The 14,568-nt window shown below is 50.1% G+C and overlaps 1 protein-coding gene across 3 annotated transcripts in view; it reads right to left on the bottom strand.

Annotated features, from left to right (window-relative positions):
- Nucleotides 1–14,568, bottom strand: part of KBTBD12 (kelch repeat and BTB domain containing 12) — a 67,934-nt gene that overhangs the window by 3,526 nt on the left and 49,840 nt on the right. The window lies entirely within an intron of this gene.

Raw genomic sequence — 14,568 nt, 5'->3', positions numbered from 1 at the left:
GGAAAAAGGAAAAACCTTTTCTTTGCTGACACAGGACCTGAACTTTCCAGCAGTTTTGCTACTCAAAGCCAAGTTCTTTTCTATAAATGAAAAGGGCTTTCATTTTACTCACTTTTTCTTTTCATTTCAAAGTTAGGTTCTCACAGCAAGTGACCTTAATCTAAACTTTGCTTACTTTGAGAAGAGGATGTCAATGTGTTTTGCTACTAGTCTCCTTCCTCCACATCAGATGACTCTCTAGATGGCTTTACTAAAAGCTGAGTCTCAAAGATTCGCAAGCACAGGCATTTCACAACCACCAGGAGAAGAACTATCACAATAAGAAACATTAAATACCCAACATATTTTCTCTGAGACCTAATAATCTGGTGACAGGTTTCATTGTGCAGTGTGTCCAGACTGGCACTCCCATTCATCTCTTCCTTGGAGGCTGCTCTTGATCCTTTTTTACATGCCCTCAAAACCTATGCCTTTATCTCTAGTGAGTGTATGTGAGAGCATTTGTACCTTTCCCTTCTTTGAGGCTGACAGCAATTTTGCTTTGTGGATCAACCAGCAAAGGAAAGAAGAGGAAAGAAAATGTTGACGTTCCAGAGAGCTGCAAAGCTTGTAACCTGGGGAGCACAGGCCATTCATTCTCTCCCATGAGAACAGTCTTAGCAGTTCCCCAGTCTTATCCACAACATCCATGTCTTCTTATGATTTAGGAGCAACAGGTGAAAACAATTGTCACGATGGCTCAATATCACGAGACCTAACATACATCCAGGGCTCTTCAACTGTCCTGGAAGGTTGGCTTTCAGGACGTGGGGGACAGTCATGTGGAAAAAAGAATTTCAGGATAAGTTTCCCCACCCTGATAACTGGGGGTAAATCTACATTAGTGTAGCTCCCCCACATCAACTGGTGTGGTGAGCACCCAAAGCCAACCCTGTTTCCAATTACCTGTGCCTTCTGCCATGTGTTCATTCCTAAAGAAACTATTCACCAACTCCGATCACATCGTTTCTCATATGGTAACACAAAGAGATGCTTCTGTCTCAGTTCAGAACCCCAAATCATAATTTTTTCTCAGTTTTGCCCACAATTAATTGTGGAAGAGGGGAAAACAAGTTTGAACAAGACGTAGGCTGCATTTTTCACTGAACTAAATCCTGAGCTCTTACTTTAGTTTTAATTCCCCTTCAGGAGTTTTCTTGAGTAAAGCCTGAATATAACCTGAGTAAGACCTCATTAGGATTTGTCCCTATCTAAATAGCCCTTGTTCCATTTCTTCATACAGCCCGGGGGGAGCTAACCAGTCGTGATGTTTTGCTTATCAAACTCATGCAGTTCAGCAAGGAAAGAGGAAGAATAATAAGTAGGAAAGCACCATCCATCCATGAAAGAAGAGAACAAGCTGCTAAAACACCCAGTTAAAATATGGAGAAGAAAGGTTTGATTGACAGAGACTGTAAACAAATGACATCTACAAGCACCAGCAAAGAGCTCTTGTTTCTATATGACCCAGCAGGAGTGAGAAGGGTTTTTTTCAAAGCAAACAGGAAGACACAAGCAGCCCCAGTATGTGACACTGGAGGCTCCAGTCCTGTTATTTATTATTAGATCAACTCCTTTATGCCATAAATTATTATGCCAGGAATTTCTTTGGCGTGGATCACGACAAAATGAGACAATCGAGTGAGAAAATCAAACAGTGGAGCTGTCTAAAACATTCTGTGGAGGATTGCAACACTTGAAAAAAAAAAACCTAATTAAAACATCAAAGGAAGATTCAGAAATCCTCCCCACAAGTCTTGCTGTGTCTTTTCCTGACCCTCATGACTCATAACCTTTAGTGTCTTTTGTTTCCCTTTTTTGTAGGCTGTTGTAACCAGTTTTGTTCCTCTCTCTACGAATTCTGTTTTCCAGCACATGGGGTGTTAGTTAACGCTCAACTCCTGAGAGAAAAAAAGAGAGTCTATGTTGTTGGAATAAAGGATGCAATAATTTCTCTAGTCTTATCTCGCTTAACTGAAAAGGAAACTACACCCATTTGGTTCAGAAAGTTCACATAAAGAGAATTATGTGAGACAAAGAAAAAATATGTTAACAAGAAATGGGCTAAAATTGGTTCTTCATCTCTGAAGCCCTTTGAATTTTGGTGGGAATCAAATTCAAATCACTGAATTCAAATGTGGTTCTGTGATTCTGGTTCCAGATTTTAGGTCTAAAAACAGAAAGGACCAATGCTGCAGATCCAGTTTGTGCACAGCCAATGCATTCCTGCAAGGTTTCAGCCGAACAGGGTAGAAATCTCACAAAAAGAGATGATCTCATAAGACTTCCACTGCTATGTAAGAGCTAAGTATTATTTATTGCCACTATTGTCTAATATTATTTTGGGCCAAAATTTTGCAAGAATATCTTGTGTGAGTTTGGGGCCATTGGTTCCAGTCTCTAGTCTGGATTCAGGCTTTAACGCGAATCCCAAACCTTAGCTTAGAGGTAACTCAAGTGATGCTCTAAGCACTGTCTCATCAGTTTCTCCGTTATTTTAATTATAATTTGTATTTCTAAGCTTTAATCTCTTATAGTAGCTTATTTTGCTGAAAAGTGATTTTATGAGTGCACAGTAGAACCTACACTCACTCAAGAGATCACCCTTATTGGGCAACTTCTCTTAAGAAACCACCCCACAGTATCCCCAAACAAATTTAGCACAGTTCTGCTCCACTTTTATTAGACAACCACCTACATTAAGCAAATTATTTCTTTTTAGTGACTCAAATGGTCACTTAATAGATTTCACTGTTACACAAACTGAGATTTCATTCTGCTAGAGATACTGATTGAACCATCAGAAGTAATCCTGAGAGGTATTTTTTTGAGTAAGGTCCATAAGATTTCCTCACAGGAGCCTACATAGCACAGACACTTTCTCCTACAATACACTGTGAATGGATTCAGAGAGTAGTCCAGTTTAATATTCCACGAAGAACAATGGGATATCCTGCTAGAAATCCAGCCAAGCACACAGACTAGTAAAGCACCAGTGGGGATGCAGTTCCATGGGTCTAGATTGGGTAGGACTTTGCAGAGGGGATGCTTCACCCATGGTAGGCTAGCTCCGGTTAACTCTGCCTATGGGCTTGTCTACAGACAGAAGTTGTACCACTTTAACATTCTGGTAGAGTTAAAGAGGTGCAATACCCCCTCTCCCCAGTGAGAATGCAGTTATATCACTATAAAAGTATTTATAACAGTATAGCTTATTCTTATATAAGAAGGGGAATAGGCTATAACAGTATAAGGCATCTTTATACCAGTATAACTTTGTCAGACTAGAGATTGTGTCGATTCAACTATATTGGTAAAAATCACACCCCTAACTGGCATAGTTATACTGGTGCAAAATCTGTGTACAGACCAGGCCTAATACTGCACCTATAAAACCACCTTTTCCAGGCAATAAAGACCTTGTTTTGTAATTGAGGCTTTAATTTGCCAATAAAAAATAACATTTCACATATGCAAACTATAGTATTCTGCATGCAGAATTTGCAGGCATAATCTTCAAAATCCTGCTTAACACTTTGGCCCATAATGTTTTGTTTGTAAACAAAATGGTATCATTTTTTACATAACAATGTTCTTCTCTCCATGTGTTTAAAGCAGGATGAAACTGACAGAGAGAATGTTACTTTTCAATAAGATGGCCGCCTCCATCCATATGCTCAGAAACATCCAATTCTATTAAAAGCTATATTTTTTAATGCATTTCACTATCCAGCATTACTGGACTGATTTTTCATTGTATGATTTCTCATGCCACTTGAATCAAGATGGACCACTGCATGTTAAGACCTACAATATTGCTTCAGGCAATGCTATAAATATTTTATTTGTTTTTCTGTTCTGACAAATTGCATTCCATATGTGGTTTGGGGGTAACAACTTTGCCTTGTGGATATAGGTTATGTATTACTTCTGATCTCTTTGATATTTATTTTCCATCTTGAAGTGTAAGCACCACTTGCAAATCTAGCCAAGTATTTGCATGGCCCCATCACTGTATTATCTGAGCTGCACAGTCATTAATGAATCTACCCCAACAACACCCTTATTTTATCAGTATTATTATTAATGTTTTACAAAAGGGAAACTGAGGCACAGGAAAATGAAGTGACTTGCCCAAGGTCACACAGGAATTCTGTAGCAGAGCTGGCAACTGGAACTCTGGAATTCCAGTCCAGTGCTTTAACCATAAGAACATATGAGGAAAATATTTGAACAGCACTTTAGAGACAAGGGAACAAACTAATCCTTACTAATTTTACTTCAGTGGAGTTACACCAGGCACAAATTTGGTCCAGTATCTAATCAATCCTTAATAGCCCATTGGTGTAAATATTATTGCCTCCATTTTACAGATGAGGAAACTGATGCATGAAGTGATTAAGAGGCTCAACAAAGGCCACACGTATGTCACTGTCACAGCTGGAATTAGCATTCATGTGTCTGCTTCTCATCAGTAGGCTTCTGTGGTCTGTGAAATTCCTCTCCCAAGCTCCTTTCTGCACACCTGCTGATCTCAGTCCTGGCTTTTCCCCCCACATCGTCATACCACTTTTCTATGTCTGACACACACATCTCCATACTGCACCCTAACTCTTTGTCCTGGATCAGCTTCAAAACAGCCACTAAAACTCTAGCTGCTAAATTGTTAACTGGCTGCTCTTAGCTTTCCTTGAAGGATTCATTCAGGCATTACAGACCCACCAGATCCCCAAAATGTCTGGCAGATCCTCATTCTGGTCTTTATTCTCCAACACCTCCAGCCATTGGCGTTTAACAGCTATTCTAAATCTGACTTGTCACTGTTGAAATGCTTTGATTCCAGCATTGGTTTGTTTACCAAGTGGGGTTTTCACCTGTCTTTTTAAGGTCCTTTACAATGTACACGTCTCTGATTTCTGTGATTCTCTGTACCAGAAAACACATAATGTTCTCTCCATATAGCATGACTACAACACCTCCCGCCACATTATTCATGGCCATTCATAGTTGCCTTCCTAATTACCTGTTACAATGTTACAAGCTTGGGGGCAGGGGAATGCACATGCTTTTGCTGCAATGGGTTAAATGGTTTGTTAGCCTGTCATCATGGGAGACATGAAATCCTGACTTGCAATTGGACAAAAGAGGAAAATGTTTTCTCCAGGTCTGTCGTACTCAATCCCATTTCTGTCCATCACTAAGAGCCAGATTGTGAACCATCCTGTGTGCCCATGCAGGGGAGCACGGGGGTATACGGTGCTCCCTAACTCCTCTGAGCTGGCTACCCACATCACAGAGCACACCCTTTGCAGAGTCACTACATCTCCTTACCTGTGCATGTGTGCAGGGAACAGGGAAAGCCTGGGCTTCACCCCTCAGCACACTGGCCAGTGCACATTGTGCCAGGCATAGAATTGGTGCAGGGTACGGACCCACCAGAGCTCGGGGAGAACTGGGAGGCACATGGTGACTTGGGTGTACAGTGGTGCGATGTATCTTACAGTTCGGTGCATCTGTACAGAGAATGAACCCAATTCAGACAAGGCCTCTATCGATCTGCCTACCTAGCGTCTAATGCTTCTAGCCCCCTAGTCTCAACTTCATGAGCGGTCAGTGCACTCACGACCTATACGCTGTTTTTAAAAGGTGGATGTGGTGGCTTAGAGGGAGGACCTCCCATTTCCACTGCTATTTCAACTGTCTTTGTTTGGGTTTCAATATCCAGAACCTTTCTAATTATTTATCCTTTTATCTTGCATCCCTTACGCTCATGCATACTCTCCTCAGGCCTGATTTTGTTCCCACTGAAGTTAATGGCAAAACTCACATTAACTTCAATGGTCACAAGATTAGGTGCATTGACTTCAGTAGCACATGAGTAAGGGCTGCAGGACCAGGCCCTTACAGAAACAGAATTACTGATCCCACTCTGTGCTAAGATCCCGTTGATAAATGGTTTAGAAAGGATTAATAAATGTTATAAGCATGTTGTAGACACAAGCAGTATATTGTTATGAGGTGTGTGAAACATTGTTAGGGGTTGAATTAAAACTTCATTCAAACTGATGTGTGACCAAGTCCCACATTTAAGACAGTTGTAAGAGACACTTAAGGGTCACATCTAATACAAACCCTAACAGAGTCTGCTCAGAAACTAGCTGCAGGTGAGCGGAGGGTTTGACTAGGCATTGTGACCAGGTGGGCTGGTGTGTGGGTGGAGAGCACACACACTGAAATGGTGAACAGAACAAAAGCAGAGGCAAAAAACCACAAGAAAGCTTAGCAGTAGCCTCTCAGCACAGGGTGTCCCTGGATAAAGCTACAGAGACAGCTTTTGGGTCTAAAGTGGCTTGGGTAGGATTGCCAACCCTTCAGGATTGTCCTGGAGTCTCCAGGAATTAAAGATTAATATTTAATTAAAGATTATGTTATGTGATGAAACCTCCAGGAATACGGCCAGCCAAAACTGGCAACCCTAGGCTTGGGCTGTAAGCTAAGAAAGTGCTCCTTTTGTTCTTGGTTCCTTCTGCATTCAGAGACACAGGACTTTGTACATTCTTTATAAGTGAACAAAACTGCATCAGAGAAATCCCGACTATCACCAGTTTCTGCTGCTAGCTGGAACAACCTACTAGACCCCACATTTTGGCCCCAGGGGGTAACAATATGTTATAGACAGTTATAAGTACATCAGCAGATGTTATATATGGCTATAAGCCATGTTTATAAGCAACCTATTGGACTCTATAACAATTGTTGAACATTTATTGAACATTTATTAACACTTTCCAAACTAGATATAAATGGAAACTTGATCTGAAGTGTGACTGGATTACTAATATCTTCCCATCAAACACGGGGTCAAATTCAGAACCTGTAGCAAGCAGGTGCAGATCGTCATTGCTTCTGTGACCTATATCAGCCTTAGTTACTGTTGTGTGTTTTAGGTTGATGAATGCTGGATAAGTGGGCAGCCATCTCTAGGAACAGAGCTTGCTAGAGCTCTCTCTCTCTCTCTCTCCCAAGAGCTGAATTACATATTACTCTGGTTAGTGTGAAAATTAGGTGAAAGGTCATTCGGCAGCTTCTTAGTGTGGATTCCACATGCAGGCTTGATAGATGGTTGAGAGCCTGCAGCTTGACAGCTTATGATGAGCTAGTTCTGGGCAAAACAAAACAGGGATTCTGCATCCCATTTATTAATAGGAAAATGTATTCAAAACATAATAACTGTGGACAGGAGAACTTTAAATGTTCAGTGTTACCTAGTAAATTCTAACTGATCAGGGAAACAAGCAGCGTTGCAAACAAACAGGCAGCAATCAGCCAAGAACTTGCCCTCCTGCTTTATTTAACTGGGAACATAGCAGGGTGCTTGAGAAACAGTTTTGTTCCAATCCCACATCCCCCAAACTTCACAAGTACAGTATTTACTGTGCCAGGCTCCTTAATATGTCTAAATTTAATTTGCTTCAAGTAATGTACTATAACCACTATAATCCAAAACAAGCACCACAATTATTCTCCATCTAAATCATATAACAGATGAGACTGAAGGGAGCAGACGTTATGGTAGATTAGTCAAAATAAAAAACCGTTAAGCTAGTCCACTCTCAGGAAAGGATGGTGCTGAGATCCAAACTCATTAGCTCAGCTGGAATACAGTAATTACAACATGGCACTGCCCTGCTAGAAACTAAACACTATTCCAATTTATATATTTGTTTTCAAGAGCAATTCATGTAAATGATGAGGAGGAGGCAGTTAAATACATTTGGGTTAGCTATTTAAATATCTGTATTGTGACAGGGTCGGGCCGGATAGCTACAGGAAGGTAATAGAAGGCAGATCTATTAGCCCCAGCTTAAGTAGGTCCCTTTTCCCTGGGTAAGGTAACAGGGAAGGTTTTTTTTTTTTTTTTTTTTTTTTTTTTTTTTTTTTTTTTTTTTTTGAAACAGAAAAGAAATTTATTTGTAACAATTACAGAGATTACAAAAAGATAAAGAAAAACTTAGCAACAAAACAACGCAATCAGAAGGTATAACACAACAGCTTTCAGGAGGGAGAGGTGGTCAGGCTAGCCCAGGCCCAGAGCGGGGGGGCTTCCTCGACACTCGTGGTCTTCCACCCTCCTGAGTTACCTGGTGGCCTAGAGCGGGGGGGCTTCCTCGACACTCGTGGTCTTCCACCCCCTCGAGTTACCTAGTGCCGCGCCCAGGGTCACCGACCCTCCCTCTCCTGAGAGTGCCCGACAAGATGGGCACGGCTGCGGGGTGGGTGGCTGGGAGGGAGGGGGGCACATCCATGTATTATAAGACCCCTCCTAAATAACAATAATGATGGTATTCACAGCAGCTAACGGCTGTGGCTGGCGTCTCTCGCTCTGTCCCTCAATCAGAGGGTCAGACGGAGGGAACCGGACGGGGTCACCGAGCAGAGAACCCCGGACAGCGCCCACCGTTCCTCGAAGGTGTCAAGGGAGTCGGTGGACGCCGCCCAGAGGAACTCCGCCCGGATGCGTGAATGTACTGAGGATCGGAAAACGGCCCTACAATCGCAGGACGCCTCATGAGCCAACCTCCGCTCTCTGGTCTTATAAATGGCTGTCTTAGCCAAGGCTAGGAGGAGGCTAACCAGGAGATCCCGCGACTTGGTGGGGCCACGGATGGGGAGTGTATAGATAAAGAGGTGAGGGGAAAAATGAAGCCAAAAGCGCAAAAGAATGTTTGTGAGGAGCCGAAAAAGAGGCTGCAATCTGGCACACTCTAAATAGACGTGCGCCAGGGTTTCCCTCACATTACAGAAGGGGCAAGTCTCTGGAACGGAGGTAAAACGTGTCAAAAACACGCCCGTGCTCACGGCCCCGTGAAGGAGCCGCCAACTGATGTCCCCGACGGGCCTCGGGACCAAGGTGGAGTACAGGCTGGCCCACCGAGGTTGCTCCCCCTCCAAGGGTGGTAGGAGGTCTCGCCACTTTGTGTCGGGGCGGGACACCAGGGTGCGGGCGTGAAGGGTATGGAGCGTGAGTGTATATAAATATTGCCGTGATGCAACTTGAAAACCGACCGGTTGCAATTCATGCAGCCGGCTTGCAGTGAAAGGATGAGGGGTGTGTTGGGATCGGCAGGGTAGGGGCCCGATGGAAAGGTCCGGTGGGCCTGGGGTAAAGGATGGGCGGGGTGCGCCATCGCGCAAGGCTCGGCTGACATAAGCCCGAGCAGCGGGGGTCAAAGCGGCCTCCACCTCCTGAAGCACGCGCCGGGGGGTGCGAAGGCTGGAGAGCCCCATGCGTCGAGCGAGCGTCAGGGGATCCAGCCAGTCCCCCCGGTCGTAGTCCAGGAGGTCCCCGACCCTCGTAACTCCCGCCAGGACCAACCTCTGGCGCACCGTGCGGGACTCCGCCGCCTGCACACGAAGTTGGGGGTTGTGTAGCAGGGGCTCCGTGAGGAGATCTGCCCCCACGATGGCCGCCACAGACCTGGTGGTTGAAAACAGTTTCCAGGTCCGGAGGAGGTCCTGGTAGAAATCCGGCAGCCCGGAGAGGTCTCGCGGAAAACCTCTCGGACAAAGATAAAAGAGCTGCCGGTCATATCGGAGCCCATGGAAGCGGCGTAGGAAGGCGTGCGCCAATATGCTCCACGTCGAACTACCTGCACCATAAAGGAGCCTCTGCAGGGCCTGGAGGCGGAAAACGCGGACCTGAGTGTACAGACACTTCAGGCCCTGCCCTCCTTCCTTCAGGGGCAAATGAAGAACTCCAACAGGGGCCCAGTGCAATCCTGACCAAAAGAACTCCAGAATCAATCTCCGGAGGTGGGACAGGAAACCCGGGGCCGGGGCTAGGGTGTTGAGCCGGTACCAGAGCGTGGACAGGACTAGTTGGTTAAGCACCAGTGCTCTCCCCCGAAGGGAGAGACATCGGAGTAGCCTCGTCCATTTCCTGATCCGCTCAATCACGCCGCCTTCCAAATTTTGCCAGTTCTCCGGCGGAGAAGGGTGCGTGGCAGAAAGGTAAACGCCGAGATAGAGCAGAGGGCCGGCACTCCACCGGATGGTCTGAAGCGCGGGTGGGAGGGAGCTTACCTGCCGCCAGCCCCCCACCGCCAAGCCAGAGCTCTTGACCCAGTTGACTCGGGCGGAGGAGGCTGCTGAATAAATGGCTTGGCATGCCTCCACTCGCGCCAAGTCGCCCGGGTCCTGGACCACGAGGAGGACGTCATCGGCGTACGCCGACAGGACCAGCCGCAGCTCCGGCTCCCGCAGCACCAACCCCGTCAACCTCCTGCGGAGGAGACAGAGGAAAGGCTCGATCGCCAGAGCGTACAGCTGGCCTGAGAGGGGGCACCCCTGCCGCACCCCTCGCCCGAAGCTGACCGGTTCGGTCAGGGTCCAGTTGAGCCTAACCAAACACTCCGCGGAGGCGTACAGCACCCGGAGAAAACTCACAAACTGAGGTCCGAATCCAAACGCCCGCAGGGTGCTCAGGAGGTACCCATGATCCACTCTATCGAACGCCTTCTCCTGATCGAGAGACAGGAGGGCGAACGACAGACCGTCTCTCCGCCCGAGTTCCAAAAGGTCTCGGACTAGAAAGAGGTTGTCAAAAATGCTGCGACCCGGGACAGTATAGGTCTGGTCTGGGTGGATCACGTCCGCCATCACGGACCCTAGCCGCAGCGAAATTGCTTTCGCTACGATTTTGTAATCCGTGCTAAGGAGTGAGAGGGGACGCCAGTTTCGTAAGTCGCGGAGGTCCCCCTTCTTCGGCAGCAAGGCAAGCACCGCTCGCCTGCACGACAGAGGGAGGACCCCGCCCTGCAAAGACTCAGCCCAGACAGTGACTAGGTCTGGGCCGAGGATGTCCCAGAACGCGCGGTAAAACTCCACGGTCAGCCCGTCCATGCCCGGAGATTTATTGGTGGGCATGCGGCGGAGGGCTTCCGAGAACTCGGCCAGGGTGAGAGGCAGCTCTAGCCGGTCTCGGTCGCCCACGCTGACCGTGGGGAGTTCCTCCCAGAGCACCCCGCGAGCGCCAGGATCGGTCGGATCCGGGGAGAAAAGGCTTGCGTAGAAGTCACGGGCCCTCCCACACATCTCCTCCGGATCCGTGAGGGGGGTGCCGTCTTCCGCTAGAAGGCAGGTGACATGTTTTTTGGCCCCCCTCGTTTTCTCCAAGGCATAGAAAAGGCGGGAGCCGCGATCCATCTCCCGAAGGAGGCGGATGCGGGACCGGACAAAGGCACCTCGGGCCCGGTGGTCCTCGAGGGCTCGAAGTTCCTCCCGCTTCTCCCGGCACGCTCCGCAGAGGGACGGGTCCCCGGGGCTGGCGGCCAGGCGCCTCTCCAGCTCTAAGACCTCCCGTTCCAACTGCTCTATCGTTGCATTTCTCCGTCGGCTGGCGCCCCGAGTGTAGTTGCGGCAGAAGAGCTTGGCGCGCACCTTCCCTAGATCCCACCAGCGCCGCACCGAGGGAAAGGCACGCCACTGCTCCCGCCAGGCCAGCCAAAACTCCCGGAAGGACATCACAAAGCTCTCGTCCTCCAGCAGGCTGTTATTAAAGTGCCAGTAGGCCGGCCCCGGTCCCTCCGCACGGAGGGAGACCGTGACGGTAACTAAATGATGGTCGGAAAAAGGGGCCGGCCGCACGGTGGAGGAGTGGGCCTGTGAAAGATGGAAACGGGATAGGTAAATACGGTCTAACCGAGAGCGGTGTGACCGATGGGCCTCCACCCGGACAAAGGTAAACGTGGAAGTGTCATCTGGGTGATGGTCACGCCAGACGTCCACTAGGGAGTGATAATCGACTATGTCTCGGAGAATGGTCGCGGCGGCCGGGCTCGGCTCGGCCCCCGAGCGGTCCCGCTCCTCGAGGGTAGTGTTAAAGTCCCCTCCCAGGATCAGGCACTCGTGCGAGTCTAGGGTGCCGAGAAAATCGGACACCTGCTGGTAGAATTGTGGCCGCTGTGAACTCACTTGCGGGGCATAGATATTAACAAGATTGACCACGAGCCCCTCCAGACGAACTCGGAGGTGCAACAAGTGGCCCGGTACGACCTCAGTGACCCCTAGCACCTCGGGCCGCAGGGCGGGGGAGAACAGGGTCGCCACTCCAGCTTGCCAGGTCGTGCAATGGCTGAAGTATACCCCGTCCCCCCACTCCAGCCGCCACCTATCCTCGGCGGTTGGGTCCGTGTGGGTCTCCTGCAGGAAAACCACAGAGTACCCCCCCTCCCGAAGGTAGGAGAGCACCTGGGACCTGCGGAGAGCCATCCTACAGCCCCTGGTATTCAGGGTTACAATAATGAGAGGTGTCATGCGGAGGGCCGGGGGGGTGGGGAGTTCTCATTGGTGGGGGTGCTCATGGCCCCCGGCGGGTCGCGTAGCAACCCGTGTCCCATCCCATAAGTAAGTAGCTCTTTCCGGAAGCCGCGGGCCCGCTCGTAGGCCGCAGCACCGCGCCTCCCTTGCCCTCTGCCCTCCTTCATAAGGGCCCTTGCGGCCTGAACAAGTCGATCGAAGTCCCCCCATCGTTGGAGAGCCAGCTGTGCCCTATTGCGGGCACCACGGGTGTGCTCTAAGAACTGCCGTAGTGCATGCCGCAGCTCATGGGGGGATGGGGTTACGGTTTCCGGGGTACTTCCGGATGGGGTTCTTAATACAGCCTCGAGGTCCGCTAAGGCGGGTAGGCAGGGTGCGGACCGCCGACGGGGCGTCTGACAGGCTGGGGTTATTAAATCCATCTCGTGCCTTGGAGTGGAAGGGGATGGCAGGGGGAAAAGCGCAACTCCTAATGAGTCGCAACTAGAAAACGTAAAGACTGCTCCCTGGGGGGGGTCTGCAAAAGGCGGAAAAGAAATAACCCCAGGGGCGGCAGTAGCCTTGCAGGAGGAGGGAAATTGAACCGGGACAGGGGTGGGGACAGGGGCAGAGGTAAGGCCCTGGGCTTCAGGAGGCGAGCAGCAAAAAGAAGATGCCTCCTGAGCAGGGTCGGGGGTTAAGGGGCAAGGGAGGGGGCTCCGAGCAATGCTAGATGCTGGCTTCGGGGTGGTCGTGGCAGCCATGGCATCAGGTGATAAACCACTTTCCGTGGGGTGCTCACCCGGAAAGGCAGTCAGGGGGAGAGAACATGGGGAAAGGGGGCCTGGGGTGAGATTGCCTAAAACGAGGCTGGCCGGCAGTAAATCATCCCCTCCCTGGGTGACCGGGGTCAAATCTAGGGCCTCAATTTCTGCATACACAGAGGAGAGGCCGACTCCTACTACCCTGGGGGCCTCTCCGCTAGGGCCCGCCTCAACGGTCACGTCGGGGTTCGTAGGGAGTTCAGGTGGTGTCCGGTTAGAAGGGGCTTCCTCCGGGGCTTCGGAGGGGAGGGTCCCTCGCGGAGGGGGGATTCCTCCCTCCAATGCCAATCTATCTTCACCTCCCAACACCAACGAATGGATCTCACTCGTGGCCGAGGCGGGAGGCTCAAGGTCAGTACCTCCCTTCCTGGTCTTCCGGGGGGCTTCCGCGTCAGATGGATGCAGCGGGGCTCGAGCCCTCCGCTTGCCTCGCTTCCCCTGGACTACAGTCCAGCCCTCCATAGCATCATCTGGGGGTTGAGTAGCAGGGGGCGGAGCGGGGCGCGGAGGCAAAGGTTCAGGGGTTCGGGGGGATAGCGGTGAGGCAGCAGGAGGGGCGGGGGGTTCTCCTTGGGGCGAGCCCTCTCCTGCACCTGGTAATAGCTGTGCCACACTCTCCTCCGGAGGCTCTGCCGAGGTGGTTACAGCAAGAGCGGGACTCCCGTGGTCGCCCGGGCGTTGTTGGAAAGATACCTCTTGGGCCCGGACGGGGGCAGCGTTGGATCGGGTGGGAGGAGGGGTGGTTTCAGGTGCCGGGTGGCCAGGGGTGTCGGCAACGACAGGGCCGATATCCTGCCGGGTCTCGGGGGTCTCAGGTGCCTCTCTCCCCCGGGCCAAAGGGCAGTCCCTACGGACATGCCCCGCCGAGCGGCAGAGGTAGCACCGGGCCTCTCCGGTGGAATAAAAGACCCTATAGCGGGCTCCCTGGTAGGGAACTAGGAAGGACCCCTCAAGCGCCTCTCCGTCACGCACCCCCGCCGGCAGTGAAATCTGCACTTGCCGGCGGAACGAGAGGACGTGACGGAGGGCGGGGTCCTTGCAGCCTAACGGGAGAGGGCTAATAGCAGAAACAAGTTTTCCCAGGGCAGAAAGAGCGGGTAACAGGGCAACATTAGGTAAAAAGGGAGGAACGGAGGTGAGGACGAGGCGAACGCCCAGATCTTCTAGCGGTTCTAGGGGGATAAACACCCCTCCTACCACTAGGCCCTTCTCCACCGCCTCCTGGGCGGCAGTCTCCGAAGCCAGAAAGAAAACGACCTTCCCATACATCTTGGAGGCCGCCACAATGGCCATGGGTCCTACCACCTTCGCCAACGCCTGCACGTATGCTTCCACGTGGGGCGAGGCGGGCACCAGGAGGCAACGGACACCGTGCTTCCTGGTCAGGGCGGGAAGAGGGCCCCGGGCG

This window comes from Natator depressus, chromosome 7 (genome assembly GCF_965152275.1).
Source record: "Natator depressus isolate rNatDep1 chromosome 7, rNatDep2.hap1, whole genome shotgun sequence".
Lineage (NCBI taxonomy): Eukaryota > Metazoa > Chordata > Testudines > Cheloniidae > Natator > Natator depressus.
Note: the sequence above shows the minus strand (reverse complement) of the source record. Positions and strands in the feature narration are given on the sequence as shown.